The sequence below is a fragment of the Centruroides vittatus genome, unplaced genomic scaffold (assembly GCF_030686945.1).
Source record: "Centruroides vittatus isolate TY-2023 unplaced genomic scaffold, ASM3068694v2 contig_134, whole genome shotgun sequence".
Taxonomy (NCBI): domain Eukaryota; kingdom Metazoa; phylum Arthropoda; class Arachnida; order Scorpiones; family Buthidae; genus Centruroides; species Centruroides vittatus.
In genome coordinates this window covers 2439055-2454773 of record NW_027120852.1, presented here as the reverse complement: position 1 = coordinate 2454773, position 15719 = coordinate 2439055, and the positions used below count along the sequence as shown (strand labels likewise).

Below are 15719 nucleotides of genomic sequence, written 5' to 3'. Positions count from 1 at the left end.
GTGACTTTGACCCCGTGGTTTATTTAATAACAATTCGATATCCATCTCACCTTCTTTCTGTTTTATCGGTTTTCCCACTGAATTCTGTAATAAGTACAGTCATTTTTCAAATAATTTCTACAATTTATTGTCAGTAAATATATAAAGAAAATAAAGAAAAACATAGAAATTTTTTATGAAAGTTGATACATATTTATCGACATTTTAGAAGGGAAAAGCATTTCTCGTATTTTAATGCGTTATGTATCGAAACACGCCAAATTTATTTACTCTTCAAAGTATTTACACGAAATATCTTACGTAAGTTTCTGGAATTAGCATACCTGTAATGTCTTAATTAATGGTAAAGGATCCATCTTCCAGGTTTTAGAATATAAATCAAACTAGATATACAATAAGAAAATATTTTTATATGGTGTATATCGGGTATTATAATCTATTACTACAATTATTATTTGTAATGTATTTGTTAACAATTTTTACTGATAACACTAGTTTAATGTCGTTTAAATTTAACAAATCTATTACATTCTTAATCAAAATTTATTACACTTTTTTCTGAAAGCCCGTGATAGATTTCATCAAATATACAGTAGGAAGATCAGAAGCTGAGGAACCGAGCCTAATGTATCGAACTCCATCCCTCAATTCCCAGTTAATTTTCCAGGATAGACTTAACCATTCACGAAAATCTGTGATATTCCAACCTGACTATAAAGACACGTGATACTTCATTGCCTCTGGATCTCGCCAGTATTACGACTCTAACTAAATTTCTAGAGCAGACTTCAAACAGAAGCAGATTTTTCTAGAGCAGAAGAAGATAATAATAATAATAAGAATAATAATACGAGAAGAAGCTGTCAGAAAATGTTATAATTTGATCGAAAAAAATCAAATAAAGCATCTAACGAATGTTAAATTGGAATGATTGATCGGGCTTCGGCCAACGAGTCATGGATGACAAAAGCCGTCATCTTGCTTTTCTAAGAGAAGTAAGCTGATAGAAAACAGTAGCCAGAGAGTATAGTTGAAGTGAGCGAGATCCTCAGAAATTGTCAAAAGACATTTAACTCGGACCTCTTCCTTTATTACTCTGCCACCCGCATTTTGTACTGAGCCCAATCAATAATGGATATGGATAAATTGTAATTGAAATTCATTACAATTAGGCTTTACTTGGCTCCTCTACAAAAGGCTACGTAAAGCCTCCCGAGTCTCGCTTAGCTTCTGATATGTTCAAATATAAAGTAGAATAAAGGTTAGATGAAGAGATACAAACAATCCTGAAATTCACATAATTGATCTCCAAATAAAAATTTCAAAACACCTCAATAATTTTAATTACAATTAATAAAATATCTTATTGTGTCTTATTATAACATTCGACAATAAGAAATTATAAATGTTACCTCTTTAATACATCTATGACCGTGCTTTTGTATAAATTCTTGATATTTTTTTCTTACTTCGGAATTATCGTTCAACCAAGAAACAACTTTCTGAAAAATAAATTATTTTTTTATAAAATTAGTTTTTATTCAAATTTGATTTTTTTGAATTAAAAAGATTTAACTCGTGGTGCTCGTAATATATTATCGACTTGAGCGTCTCTTCTTCGTCTTTGAGGGCAACTCTTCGACATCGAGACAAACTTTTTGAGGCCTCCTAGTATATAGCTTTGCTTAGGCCTTACTTAGCCTCTCCACAAAGGGCTATGCGAGGCCTACCGAGTCACGCTTAGCTTCTGATATGTTCCGTTTCCTAGCTATCTGCCGATACATATCTCGCAGAGTTTCTTGGTGTTTTTCATTCGAGAGTTCTTGGCGATCTTCTGTCGTCAGATTCGTTTCGGGTTCCATTATGACCTCTTCGAAAGTTCTTTATTTCTCAGATGTGGTTTTTGTTACTCCTTTAGCTGCTCGAGTCTTCTTGATTATATTGTATCTTTCTTAGATAAGATTGAACTGCGGTCTACCGTAGACCCGTTTGAGCCATACTGCCTAGCAACATCAGACATCCGCTCACTCTCTACCTTTGCTATTATACTCTTGCCCTTCGAAAATAAAAACCCACACAAAACTTAACGAGTGCCCGCCCGACAGTCTCGCTGGGATTATGTTATGACATCGACACACCCCGCTGTGGGACCGTGTAGCGATGCTCGGCACAACCAGGGGCGGATTTACGTAGAAACTAACAGGGCTTAAGCCCTAAACCTCCGAGTGTCGAGGGCCCACAAAAATTGAATTATTATCATAAATTGTCAGGCGGAAAGTTCTTTCTCTAGGATGAGCTACATAAAAAACAAGTATGGTAATACTACGAATAATGAAAGATTGGCAGACTTAAGCCTGGTACTCACATGCAGCAACGGACGACGGAACGGCAAAATGACGTCACTTTTGCCGTCGACGTCGACGGAATACGAAGTTGAAAATTTTCAACTTTTGCTGTCGCGGAAAGCGGAACGGCAAAAATTAGACCAATAGGAAGGCCGTTTAGCAATGTCGTCATTAAGATCACGTGGGCATTCAAACTATAATGGGCGGTCAACATGAACAGAAAGCGTGTGATGTTCAATAACGAATATTTTATTGAAACGATAAGAAAATATCCGTGTCTGTACGATAAAAAATGTACAGATTTTAAGGATACAACGCTGAAAAAAACAATATGGACTGCAATTGGCGAGCAGTTCGGAATTAGCGGTGAGTAGTGATTTAACATTAGTTCGAAACTATAACTTTTTTTAATTGTTATATTTTAATTTTACTAATGTAATTACTAATTTTATGAAATTTACTGAATGTTATTAGGGGATGATGCCGAGAAAAGGTGGAAAAACCACCAAGATAGGTACACAAAGGAGAGGCGAAAAATGCGCCAGAGTCATGTGAGTGGCGCAAGTACTTCAGAAATATACTCCACAAATTGGAGTTTATTTAAATATATTGATGGATTTCTCGGATCAGTTTTACTACAGGCAGACAGGTATGATGATTATAAGGTATAATTAATATATAATGTATTTAAGATATTAATAAAACTGATTATAGTAGTAGTTTGCAATGATTCTATATTAGTATTTTAATTTCTTAGTTCAAACATAGAATTGAATAACCAGTAATTTCTTTAGAATATTACAATAGTGCATTACTTAAAAAAAACATTTAATTAAAATTTTAGTGTACTAATCATTTATCAAGAAATAATGATGGCAATTTATTTTAACGTGCGTAGGAAATGATGAAGCAATCACAGCACACATTGAGAGTAGTGATTGTATCAACATTTCTGATACATTTCACAAAAAGGTTCTGTTGTAAGTGAAATTGTACAATATTTTAAATTTATAATAAATAATTGTAATAGATAATAACAACTGCTGTTATTATTAGAGACGAGACATCTGAAGAGAATATTCAACCCGAAAGCCCCTATAAGAAAAAATAGAAGACTACAAAAAAAAGTCAAGACATGTTGGATGTTGCTCTAAAAACTTTTAGTGAAACATCTAAACTTTTAAGTGAAACAACACAAGAAGACAGAGTAGACTGCTTTTGTAAAAGTCTAAATGTTAGACTTTTACAGAAGCAGTCAGGCATTATGCCATGAAGAATATTGAATTTATGATGTTGGAATTAGAAGGAAAAGATGAATATTTGAAAAAATAAAAAATTTTATATATACAAAAAGTTATCATGTATTTTTCATTTTTACACTATAAATTTCCTTAACAGGCTATTTAGAATATAACCCTTGATATAAACAGCCACTCCACAGCATCTTCAGAATACATTCAGGAAATTTGTTAATGCTTTTTCAATATTTTAGTACATATTTGTATTGTGTCTACTTCATTTGTACAAATGTAATAGACAAGGAGGAAGAATTCAGATATTGTGAGAAAAATTATCTCAAAGAACCTTTTTGTGAAATTATAAAGTATGGAATATAAATTTAAATGCTATACAATATGTTACAAATTTCTTTTAAATTTTCCTATTGAAAACTTACTTGAAAAATAAGAATAATCAGTCAAACTATATTGTATAAGGATTAATATATTATATGGGGGAAATAAAATGTGACACATTAGTATTTAAAATTCTTGAAACAAATTAAATAACAAAAAGTATAATTATAACTAAATCATAGAATGATCATGAAAAAACACTTGTTTCTTCAAAGGATAACCTGAAAATAAAGAATACCCAAAGTTGCCATAAACTCAATTACATCCATGAGATCTGGATTAAGAGCTCATTTTCATCAAACTCAAACAGATCTAAAAAATCATATCCAAAATATAAGAATCTTGGTCAACCCAATTATGCTTACTAGAATGAGCCCCTATAAGTTTGCATGTTTGCATTTTTTTATGTAACATTTTAAACAAATCAGTCTTTTTAAAAAAAAGTTAAACATTCTTATAAAATGCACATTATCTAAATCTAAATAGATTTAGATCATGTGTATTTTATAAGAATTGAGTAGCTGATCTGCTTGATATTTAGTAAGTTTGTAAATTAGAATAACTGAATTATAGGCTTTATTAAACTTCTGATTTGATAAAATTTCATTATTATTGGACACAGACCATATTAATTAATTTCAACTATACAGAAGAATTTGGCAATATATCAAAGGAACTGATAATAGTTCTTATGAAAAAGAACAGATTTTGTGATAACCTTCATATAAGATTAAAGAATTATCAAATATAGACATGAGGTATTGAAAAACACTGAATTATTTGTTGGAAACAAGAAATACATGAACAACACAATAAGTAAATCATTTAGCATATACTTTTAAAATAAATCATTACTTTTATATATACAAAACAATATTTACAGAAATATTTACATTATAAAAATTTAACGAAGGCCTCGATACACACAGCTATCTTGCCATTCGACAGCACCTTCGCTACATAAATAGTGGGCAAGTTTGTCGCGTAACACTTTTGCATCATTGCTCTGTGTGTTGGATCGTTGCCTACCACATTTATGTAAATTTTTTTGTTCGTCCCGCCATTGTCCCGGATTGACTAAATAAGCCGAATCTTCTGTATCCACAAAACCTGTCGGACAGTATATAGTGCTGCTTTCTGTTAATAAAAAATTATGCAACACAAGGGAAGCAGCAACAATCTTTGGCAATGTTATATTTTCGTCAAAATTCAATGCCCGTAAAAATATTGTAAAACGTGATGCCAAATTCCAAAAGCATTTTCGACAACACGCAGAGCTCTACTCAAATGATAATTAAAAATACGTTCTGTATGACAAAAATGAGATTTGTGAGGGTACAATCTCATTATATTTCTCCTTAAGGGGAATGCCTCATCAGCCACAAAGTAATAAGGGAAAGGTACATTCGAATTTGGCAAATTAGCATCTTTTGGAAGATTAAGTGTCTGACTTATTATTTTTTTCCCAAATGTACATTTTTGAAAAACTCCTCCATCACTCTCACTTCCATAATGTCCAAAATCAACAAAAATGAATTTGTAATGGGCATCTGCTACAGCCATTAATATTTTGCTAAATCTCCCTTTATAATTATAATTTAGCGATTCGGTATTTGCAGGACACTGCAAAACAATATGCTTGCCATCGATACTGCAACAACAATTGGGCAGTTGCCAAAGTTCCAAAAGTTCATCACCGATGTTTTGCCATTCCTCTTCCGTCCGAGATACTTTCATATACGTTGCTTTCAGTTTTTTCCAGGTGGCAAAACAGGTCTCTCTCACTATTGAAGTTACCGTTGTTCTTCCCACTCGAAAAGTATAGCTCAGACTTCGAAAAGTCTCTCCAGTAGCAAGAAACCTAGAATTTTAAGTGAAGTTTAAATATGATGAAATGTATACACTAAATGCATCATTTTATCATCTCCATTTTATCACATTCAATTAACTTGTTGTATTTAGAAATAAATAACCATTTATATTGTTGTACATGATAAAATTTAAACGAGAATCACACAAATTAATAACAAACTAACAATAATTATTACTTTGTTATAGTATTGGCCAACTGTTTTTATTGTTATAGAAATTATGTAAACAGATAATAAATGTTTGGTTCTGTATTATAGGTAATAGGTTATTATTATTTTATCCATTTCATTTTTTATTATAAATTATAATTCGTATTTTTATTTTTTAAATACGAAATATTACAATATATAAAAAGTTCTAATACGCTATACATTTTCTAAATGTCAATAATAATGCATTTTCTCAATAAAAATATGTTTTTAAATACGCTTCCAAAACTAAAATCCAGCTTTAAAATATGAAGGTGACAACATCGAGATGGTTATAACGAGATTGATTACTACTTATAGTATGAAATAATTAATTTTACCTTAATGTCAAACAAAGTCGATCGTGAGCTGATATTGCATCACGCCATCGGATATTTTGTTTCGTAATGTCAGGCTCAATTAATCGCAATAACTTTGCGAATGTCTCGATGGGCATTCGGAAAAACCTATATTTAGATAAAATATATTTCATTTATTCACTATACTGTATTACTATCCGAATTAAATATTAATGTCAAATAGATGTACTGTACTTACTGCATGAAGTATTTGGGATCGTGTAAGCTTAATTCAAGTATCAAAGTATTCGAAATTCCTAATTTGGAACGGCATCGAAATATTTTCCGTACCCAAAATCTTCGCTTCTGTGGCTTTTTTATTTGAGATAGGATTGTTAGTAAACTTAAAAAGTTTAACTGATATAATAAAACAGTCTTCGTCAGCGCCATTTTCGTCTACTCTCGATAGCTGTTTATAATTACAACTGGCAGACGGCGCGCATTTCAATTGTAGACCTTTTTCCGCATGCGAGTACACGCGACACGAAAAGACGACAGAACGGCAACGGTTTCCGTCATCCGTTGCCGCATGTGAGTACCAGGCCTTAGCTGGCAGCACTGGCTCAACCATGAAAAGAAGACCGGTATTTAAATCATGCTTAATTTTTTATTTTGTCTTTATTTTTGTATTTATTTTGTGGGGAAAATAAAGAAATAATTTTTAACGATACAATAGCAAATATTATTTTAAAAAATTTTTGTTAGGCTTAACATCGATGAAAATTCAACGCGAAGTAGGTTAATAGCGATATACTAATATACTAATTACATGGGATATACTAATAATGCATTTTTTCATACTTTTCGGTTATCCGTTTTTTCAGTTATCCGACCAACCCCAGTCCCCAATTGAGTCGGATAATCGATGCTCTACTGTAATCATTTCTATATTCCTTGTCCACTAATGGTGCAAATGCCTGTCCACTACAAAATATCTCAATTTTTTCAATATCCACTACTGAAACATTTTCAACCTTACAAAATAAATTAAATTAAAATGTATTCTATGAAACTGACACAATTAAAATCCTTAGAGTGAGTGAAGGAAGATTTTGTCTAACAGACAATATAACTTTTAAGCCATAAGGCTTTCAAATAGGGGTCCAGTTTCAAAAAAATTGAAAAATTTCTCTTAAAGTGTCCACTACCGGTGCATTTATCTTAATCACTGATTGGTTTTTATCTACATATCTTATTTGTTGAAACAGACTTAATCTATTTGTTCCCACCCCGTATTTTTAAATTTACCCACAAAACTCCTCCTTTTCATGTTAAGTCTATGGGACACACTTCTTTCGTTCATTAGACAATAAAATCCTCGTTTGAATGCCTGTTTGGCTCTAATTGGTATATTATAGCTGAATGACTATCATTTAGCGAATAAGCATCGACTTGGGTTTGTGGGGTGGGAACTTTCTTGGAAAAAGTTGTAGCTGACAATGTAGTTCCGAAAAGATATAAACGTAAACATCAGTGGCGTGCTGTCATTGGAAGTGGTGGAAGCACCGCATCCACCTTCCAATGACCGTCCCTTGTATTTTCTAAAATATAAATTTTCATATTTTACCGTTCAAAGTACGTTAAAATATGAAAATTTAGAATTATAATACTTTGAATTAATTAAAATTAATATTTTATTATAACTGCATTATGTATCTTATTAAAAAATTCTATACTATATGTGAAAAAAAACAATAAGATTGCTATTGTATATTCGAATGTCAGTGGCGGAATGGAAGCGCTTCCGAGACAGCTTTCACGGCGAGAATAACTGAATGATGTAAAGCAGCCAGAGGACATTGGCGCGTGCGCTTTACAGAGCACCAAACTCAACCGGTTTAGCTGGTAGAAACTACACACATGTAACGCTTCCAACGATTCTATCCCTTAGCCACTGGCAGGGAGCTATCTGACTAAGTGAATTGGTTAAGATTTAAAAAGTAAAGAGTATTCAATGTTATTTTTATGTACTTTTTTTGCAAAATTATATTTAATTACAGTATAATTTTTAAAAAAATTATAATTATGTTGACAGATTTTCATACAAAATCTTTAGAATTTTTATCATTTAGATGTTTTTCATAATATTAAAATTATTAACAATTTTTCCAAGCATGATTTAATTCTTTAAATTAAGTAAATTTTATGGGAAATTTTTTGATTTATCTAAATTACGTAGCAATTGCAATATTCTTGTCCAGACTATATTCTAATTGTAATATGCAAATTGCAATATTTTGTCCAGACAAGTAACTCTGAAACATAAAACATATTACAATTAATGTCTATTCAAACAAAGACGTACTAAAAGAATTATATGATTTAATATTATTAATTTTTACGGTACCATCTACCAGTGGGTCTGCTGAGCGCAGTTTTTCGACTACGGAACGAATTCATACATTGGCCAGAAACACTCGGTGGAAGGAAAAATTGTCGCTAGCGTTGCTTTCGATAGAAAAAGTGGTTTTAAATACGTCGATGGAGTCGACGACCAGCGACTTTTATGATAAAGTAATTAACGACTTTGCGGAAATAATTGCCGAATAGAGTGTTTATAAAAAATTAAAAAAATAAGTTTTTCTATCATTCTTTGTATCGTATCAATTTGTATTATGTATGTATTATTTGTATTTTAGAACTAAAATACATAAATTTCATGAAAGACGCGAAAAAACAGTTAATTTAGAGAAAAATTTATTAGTTTAAAAAAACAGATAAAAGTCGTTTGTATCGGACACCCATTGTTTATATCAAACTGCAAGGCAGAAACCATAAATCGCGGAAGGAAGTCGACCTATGATCGGTGGAAGATCGAATTCATCTTCGATTATGACTTTTCTCACTCTCCAGGTAAGTCTCGTTACGTTTAGTAACCAGGGAACCAACCACTCGGGAAGTGTGATTGAGGAAGAATGACCAATCAAAATGAATGAAAGAACGGAGATTGATATAATCTCCGACAACCGAGGGCACCTCGCACTTGGTTAACGTTCTGAATAACCAAAACTCCGTGCCAACCTGTAACTTGTGCCACTTCGGACTTAGACTGTGTCCCCGACTCCAACGGACGAAGTCTCCCCGTGCCTTACAGACTCGTCAATGCCACTGTCCCGGGCCACCTTCGATCGACCATCGAAGAACCACATCGACGCTCAGGACGTCCGAACGGCTGATTGTCCTAAAGCAAACTATTTTGTACATAGTGTATGTTTATTTTATGTTAAAATAAACGGTTTTTGTCAGATACTTGTCGTCTTTGTCTCTACAGCCACCACCCATGTACGAATGGACCCTAGACCATTACTGATGCGCAATTAACTGATTGCCCTGGAAGTCGGCTTCTTACAGAAACACAGCTTCCCTCTCATCAAATGTCACGGCACGCCACTGGTAAACATACAATTATAAATCATTATTCTCATCTATTTTTAGCTCAAATTTAGTAAATTTTTATGTATATTTATCCTGGTTGATTCCGACGAAACCGTGTTGTGACTTATGTTGCTTTATACTGATACAATGAAGTGACTTCTTTCAAACATTTGGCAGGTTATTCATCTCTTTATTCAGTTAGAACGCTAGTTACAAATTGCGTTTCGTACATTCACCCCTCTTGGCAAACTAAACATTAAAAGTAAACACGAGAAAATTTACATATGCATATGCGAATTAAACATACTAACATCACATAATTAAAAGGAACATACCTTAAAAATACAAATTACAAACCTACAGACAGCAAAGATAATGGATTAAATTTCATTCCATTGTTTTTGAAAAGAGTGAACAGATTGACAGGTAGTGAACTTGGTGATAGGACATTCAAACTTCAATGTTATATAAATGATATTCATATAACACTGATGCCATTACTGGTAACACTGATATAAATGATATTCATATAAAAAAGTCGAATTTATAAACAATATATAACAGCAAGTGTTTTACCTGTAATTTATATCCTAATTCATCACCTAAAATTACATAATAACTGTTGTAGCTTTTACAGACATATCTCATGTACTGTACATCTATCACAATGACATAATCCAGTCTGCTAATTTGCATAGATATTGGTAAACAAATTTAAATATACAATAAAATTGTCTACAAACATAAAAATTGATACCAAATGAATATTTAGCTATAATAATTTTGGATATTTACAATTAAACTTTTGATATTCCAAACATTGAACATTGATATTTCACACCGATGATTAAGGTTGATTAACCTAAAAAATATACATACGCATACACGTGTTAAACATTCCTTAGAGATTACACAATTAAAAAGAGCATACCTTAAAATTGTAAATTCAAACATGCAGGCAACAAACAATGGACTATATCCAATTCCATAGATCAAGTGAAAAGTGAGCAAATTTGACACGTAGCAAGCTTGACAGCACGACATTTAAACATGACAAAATTTAGTTTTATATAATTAATGTTCAAATAAAATTTATAAACAATTTATAACCAAATATTTTACCTGTAATTTACATCTTGAATCGTGACCCAGATTTACACAACAACTGTTGTAGTTTGTTCAGACAGATCTATCGCAACGACACAATCTGGTCTGCTAATTTGCATATATATTGGTATGCAAATTAAACCAACAACATTGTAACCAAAAATTTTTATTGTATAAACTTAAAATCTCCGTAACATTAATAATCACCTATAATACATTCGAATTTTTACAATTAATATATTGATATATAAAACTTTAAGCACTGATAATTAACGTCACAATAATATCCAATAATCTCTAATGTATTTATAGTATAGGTAGGCCTCCTACAACGCGGTAGATACGTTCCTTGAAAATACCGCATTGTGGGAAATTGCGTTATAGGAGACACCAACTTAACACAAAAACTGGGATTCAGTGCTAAAAAGACAAAAATTGCCTTTTATGGTGTAACATTTTCATCATTTTTTAAATTTATGTACATAAAAAGCTTAAATGAAATTCAACATATAAAAACTAAAAAGTTTATGATTTCAAGTCAAAATCAAAAAGAAACATAATGTTATGCTCAAATTCAGTCTTCATCGTCACTTATTATAGTTGTTTGAGAATGTTTGACTGAATGTTTGACTTATTTCAAGATCTGAGCTTGTTCCATCAAGTTCCACTGCACTTAATGTGTGATCCATTGCGATTTTTCTATGTGAAAGATAATTCGTTTCTAAATACCCAAAACCGCGTTAAGAAAATTTCCGCATTTTTCCAACCGTGTTGGAGCAAAAGCGCGTTGTATAAGAGGCCTACCTGTATTTTTTATCCAGTTTTCACAAATTTTGATACTCAGACTTTTATTTATACAATTCTGATGTTTATTTTTAATTATCTTGACACTCTCTTTAAATTTTCTATGATATGCCTTCTTTTCTTTGTGTAGAATCTGTATACTAGATTTGTCAATGTTGCAATCATTCATTACGCAGTGATCGTGGAATACCGAATTTAATCGGTGATATTTCAAATCACATGTATGTTCTGTAACACGTATTTTAAGTTTTTATATAGGCGAGACAAAATGCAAACTATTGTTTTTACATGTACAAGGAATTTTATACACAATATTTTTCATTTCTTTATTTTTTGTTTTTTCGTACTTTGATTAGCCTTCAATCTAGAAAATAAATTTTCATAATCCTTAAGCTTTTGTTTCAAAAATTTCTCCAAGTTATACAATACGGTGAATTTAAAGTCTACTATTGGTCCTACATTTTCAGCTTTCTTATGTGTCTTAAGTTGTATATTAAGTCTTGGTGTTCTGTCGTTGTCCTCATACAGAATAAATTCTTGTTTATTTTTGGTAATTTCTTTAAGTTTTTGTAATTTTGCAATTCTATTTTTTAGTTCTTCATATATAATTTCCTTTGGGTTGATCAGTAGTTCTCTAATTTTTTCCTATTTACAATTTCTAATTTTTTTAATATTACCCAATCTCGAGTCACTATAAACAACTTGTTTAGATTTATCCACTCTTATAATATTCAGTTTATCATCATTTAGAAATGTATGTAATTTTTCTATTTCATTTTTATATCTGTAGTAATTTTTATCTTTTATCTTTACTTTCTTTTTCTCTCACAGTATATTTTTTAATTATATTACTTAGATTAATTTTTAGAATTTTGGAGTCTACCTCTGTTAAGTCATTACACGTACAATCCAAACCAGGCACTATATCCCAACTGTTAGGTCCGTTAAAATCCGATCCCTTCTGTATCATCTCGAGAACATCATTAGCAATCACAAATTGTGTTTTGTTTAACACTAGAGATTTTTTCCACTCCAATATCTCTTCCATAGAAGAATATTTAAACTTTTTCACCAATTCATTATGTTTATTCATTTTGTATCCGTCGACATTGTTTCTGTGTGAAGTTCGTTTCTGCGTTTTTTCCCCAAAATAAACTTGCTTTTTCTGCTTATTATATTTTTGCAAACTACGTTTTAGCCTTCTAATTTTAATATATTTAAATTTTATAGCCGATTTCAGAATTTTTAGGTTAATATAATTTCTATCATGAATAACCCGCCAAGTGTTTGAAAGAAGTCACTTCATTGTGTCGGTATAAAGCGGTATATTTATCCTGTTTAACAAATAAGCGTGTTTTTTAAACCATCCGGCCATAAATCTTTTAAAAAACAAAGTATTTCCGGTTATTGTAGTACTTCCGTAATACGTAAGAAATACATGTATGATTGTAAATATAATAAAGTAACAATCACTTATTATACTCCACTGTTAGTACAATAGTGCAAATAACATAAGTAGAATCAAATATACATCATCAATAAATAAGTGTATTGACCTAGATTTAGAAAATCCACCACCCCCCTTCCATGCCGATCGGCATTATAATCTATGGACCGTATTATTTTTCTATGTCGATTCAGGAAGCTGCAGTTTTTTATTCGACAGAATATAGACATATCTAAGTAACATATATAACAAATTAATGGAATATTTATATAAAACAAATTTTAATATTTTAAAATCTTAAATTTTATTAATTTTTTTAAACTTACATAATATTTTGAAGTTAGCAATCGTAAAGCGTAATATGTATGTTATAGAAAATCGAAGACAGATCATATCTATGACAATTGTTGAGCAAGATATCGCAAATTGAAAAACCACTAAACATCTATGCAACAGTGATTTTGTTTCAGTTTATTCAGACTAACAGCTGACAGGTTAATGAGTAAACAGTCATAATTGGGTGAGAAGTTTAGTAGTGTAGTAGTTAGTAGATAAATTGCCACTCGCAACATATGAAAAAACTTGGGTCTGGATGGAAAAACACTCAGATGAAAATTTTAAAAAGATTATTTACCCAGAAAAAGTCATGATTAAAATGTAATTATAAATAGTTTATCATGATATATTCATGCTGTTATAATTACAGACACTTTGATACAAATTTAAAAAACCACTTATTACCTAATTTACACAGTAGTTATTGTTATTTCACAGCTACTCTGTTCTTTTCCATTAACAGTATTGCACAATCTTTATGCTCTTCTCGTCACTTCTTATACACCTTTGGTGGCAAACTCCTTGTACTGCTGCATCTGATTAGTTCAGGTTTGGGTTAATACAGAGAACAGCCAAGATTTTTCCCACTGATCGCTTGTTTGACAAGCAACCTGTTCTTTGATGATTCAATAGTTAAATTAACCCCAATGTTTTTAAAATTGCTATATTAATCTCAAAAGACACGTAAGCCATCTGGATTTTTAAGTAGCTGGAGTTAAGATGTTGCTGTTTGTGTTGCGATAGCAAATCATTGCAGGTATGATTTCATAGCTCGAGCAGGTGCTTAAGTGTATCCGAGTGTTTTTAACTCCACGTGATTCAGTATTCGGCGAATAAAGTACCATTGCTTTTCGTTTTTGTTTCTAAAATCCAAAATTTTTTATTATTTAAGTCATTTTATATTTATTGAATTAAAAGATGTTTCAAATATCTTTTATTTCAATAAATATAAAATGACTTATATCATTATCCTGTTGCTTATGAGAATTTATCTTCAGAACCTTTGGAGAAAAATGACAATTTCTCCAATGACGACATTTTTCTTCCCGACAGTGACTACGAATCAGGTCCACGATAGCGAAGCAGATGCCAAAGAGTTACCGGCAAACACAGAATCATCTGTCATCAGATTCTCTGCAATTTACTATGTAAAAATGAAACCACCAAATGGTATCAAAAACCAACATTCATACTAGAAATGACTGTTTAACATTACCATGTATTTTTATTTTCTGTTGATTTGTTATAAAATATAATGTTTAGGTGCTTAATTTTTAAAAATATGTAGTAGTTTGATGTTTAATAAACGTTTTCTTAATTCTTCCCTATAATCCGAAATTTTTGCTTATTGGACGTTTTGCCCACCCGTTTAGGACAGATAATCCAGACTCTACTATATATGTAAAGTCACATTTTAAAAAAAATCCATATTTTACAAAAATTACAAAAAACAACCTAGAAACCAACAGAAGATCAAAAACCAAGGGGTGGTATCCCTGGTTAGTAGTACTGTAATTAATATTAATCATATTATGTTTTGATAGATAATAAGTACAAACCTTGCAAACCTGCAGTAGTTGTGACATGGATTTATTGTCAGCATCAAATGGATCTCAGGAAATTTTTTTAAAAAGGTAAGTTACATTCTCGTGATACATCTTTCTGATAATCTACCTTTACTCTATTTTTATTCCATGATTTCCATACCTAAATTGGAAGTAAATTCTGTGTCATTTGTTTAGGAACTATTGCTCAAAAGAGAAAAAAGATATAGACAGTAGCAGTGGAAACAATGATAATCATGATGAAACTGGAGTGCCATGATCATCTAAAAATGACATCAGACAACCATCAAATTTTCCAGCACCAGCTACACCTGTGAACATAGCTGCATTTGACAATTCTTATCCATTAACATCTGAACAAGCTTATATAGTCAATCCTGAAATTGAAATGAATGATGGCTCTGGGTTCGGCCAAGTAATTATGATTTTGAAACCGATGCGAGTCATTTGCGAAGAAAATTCAAAACATGCTTGGTCAGATCAATATGTACTGTACCATGGCTAGTATATTCCAAGCAGCTGAAAGGGGTTCTTTCATAGCACTGTGCATTGTTCCCTCCTGTCGTTGGCATTGTTAGAGGAGTTTGAGATCATTCACAAAATTCAAGAATATGCACGAAGACTGCCGAAAACATGTAACCACCAACTTCTACCAAACTGCAACAGCTTCTGCAGACTTTTCTTGAA

At 31.5% G+C, this 15719-nt stretch overlaps 1 long non-coding RNA gene across 1 annotated transcript; it reads right to left on the bottom strand.

Moving 5' to 3' along the window:
- Window positions 1–18: 18 nt before the first annotated feature.
- LOC136990793 (uncharacterized) lies at window positions 19–1484 on the bottom strand. Its single transcript, XR_010883113.1, has 3 exons — window positions 1413–1484; window positions 324–383; window positions 19–84 (listed from the first exon to the last, which is right to left on the bottom strand). It is a non-coding gene; the product is annotated as an uncharacterized lncRNA (long non-coding RNA).
- Between the last annotated feature and the right edge of the window lie 14235 nt (window positions 1485–15719).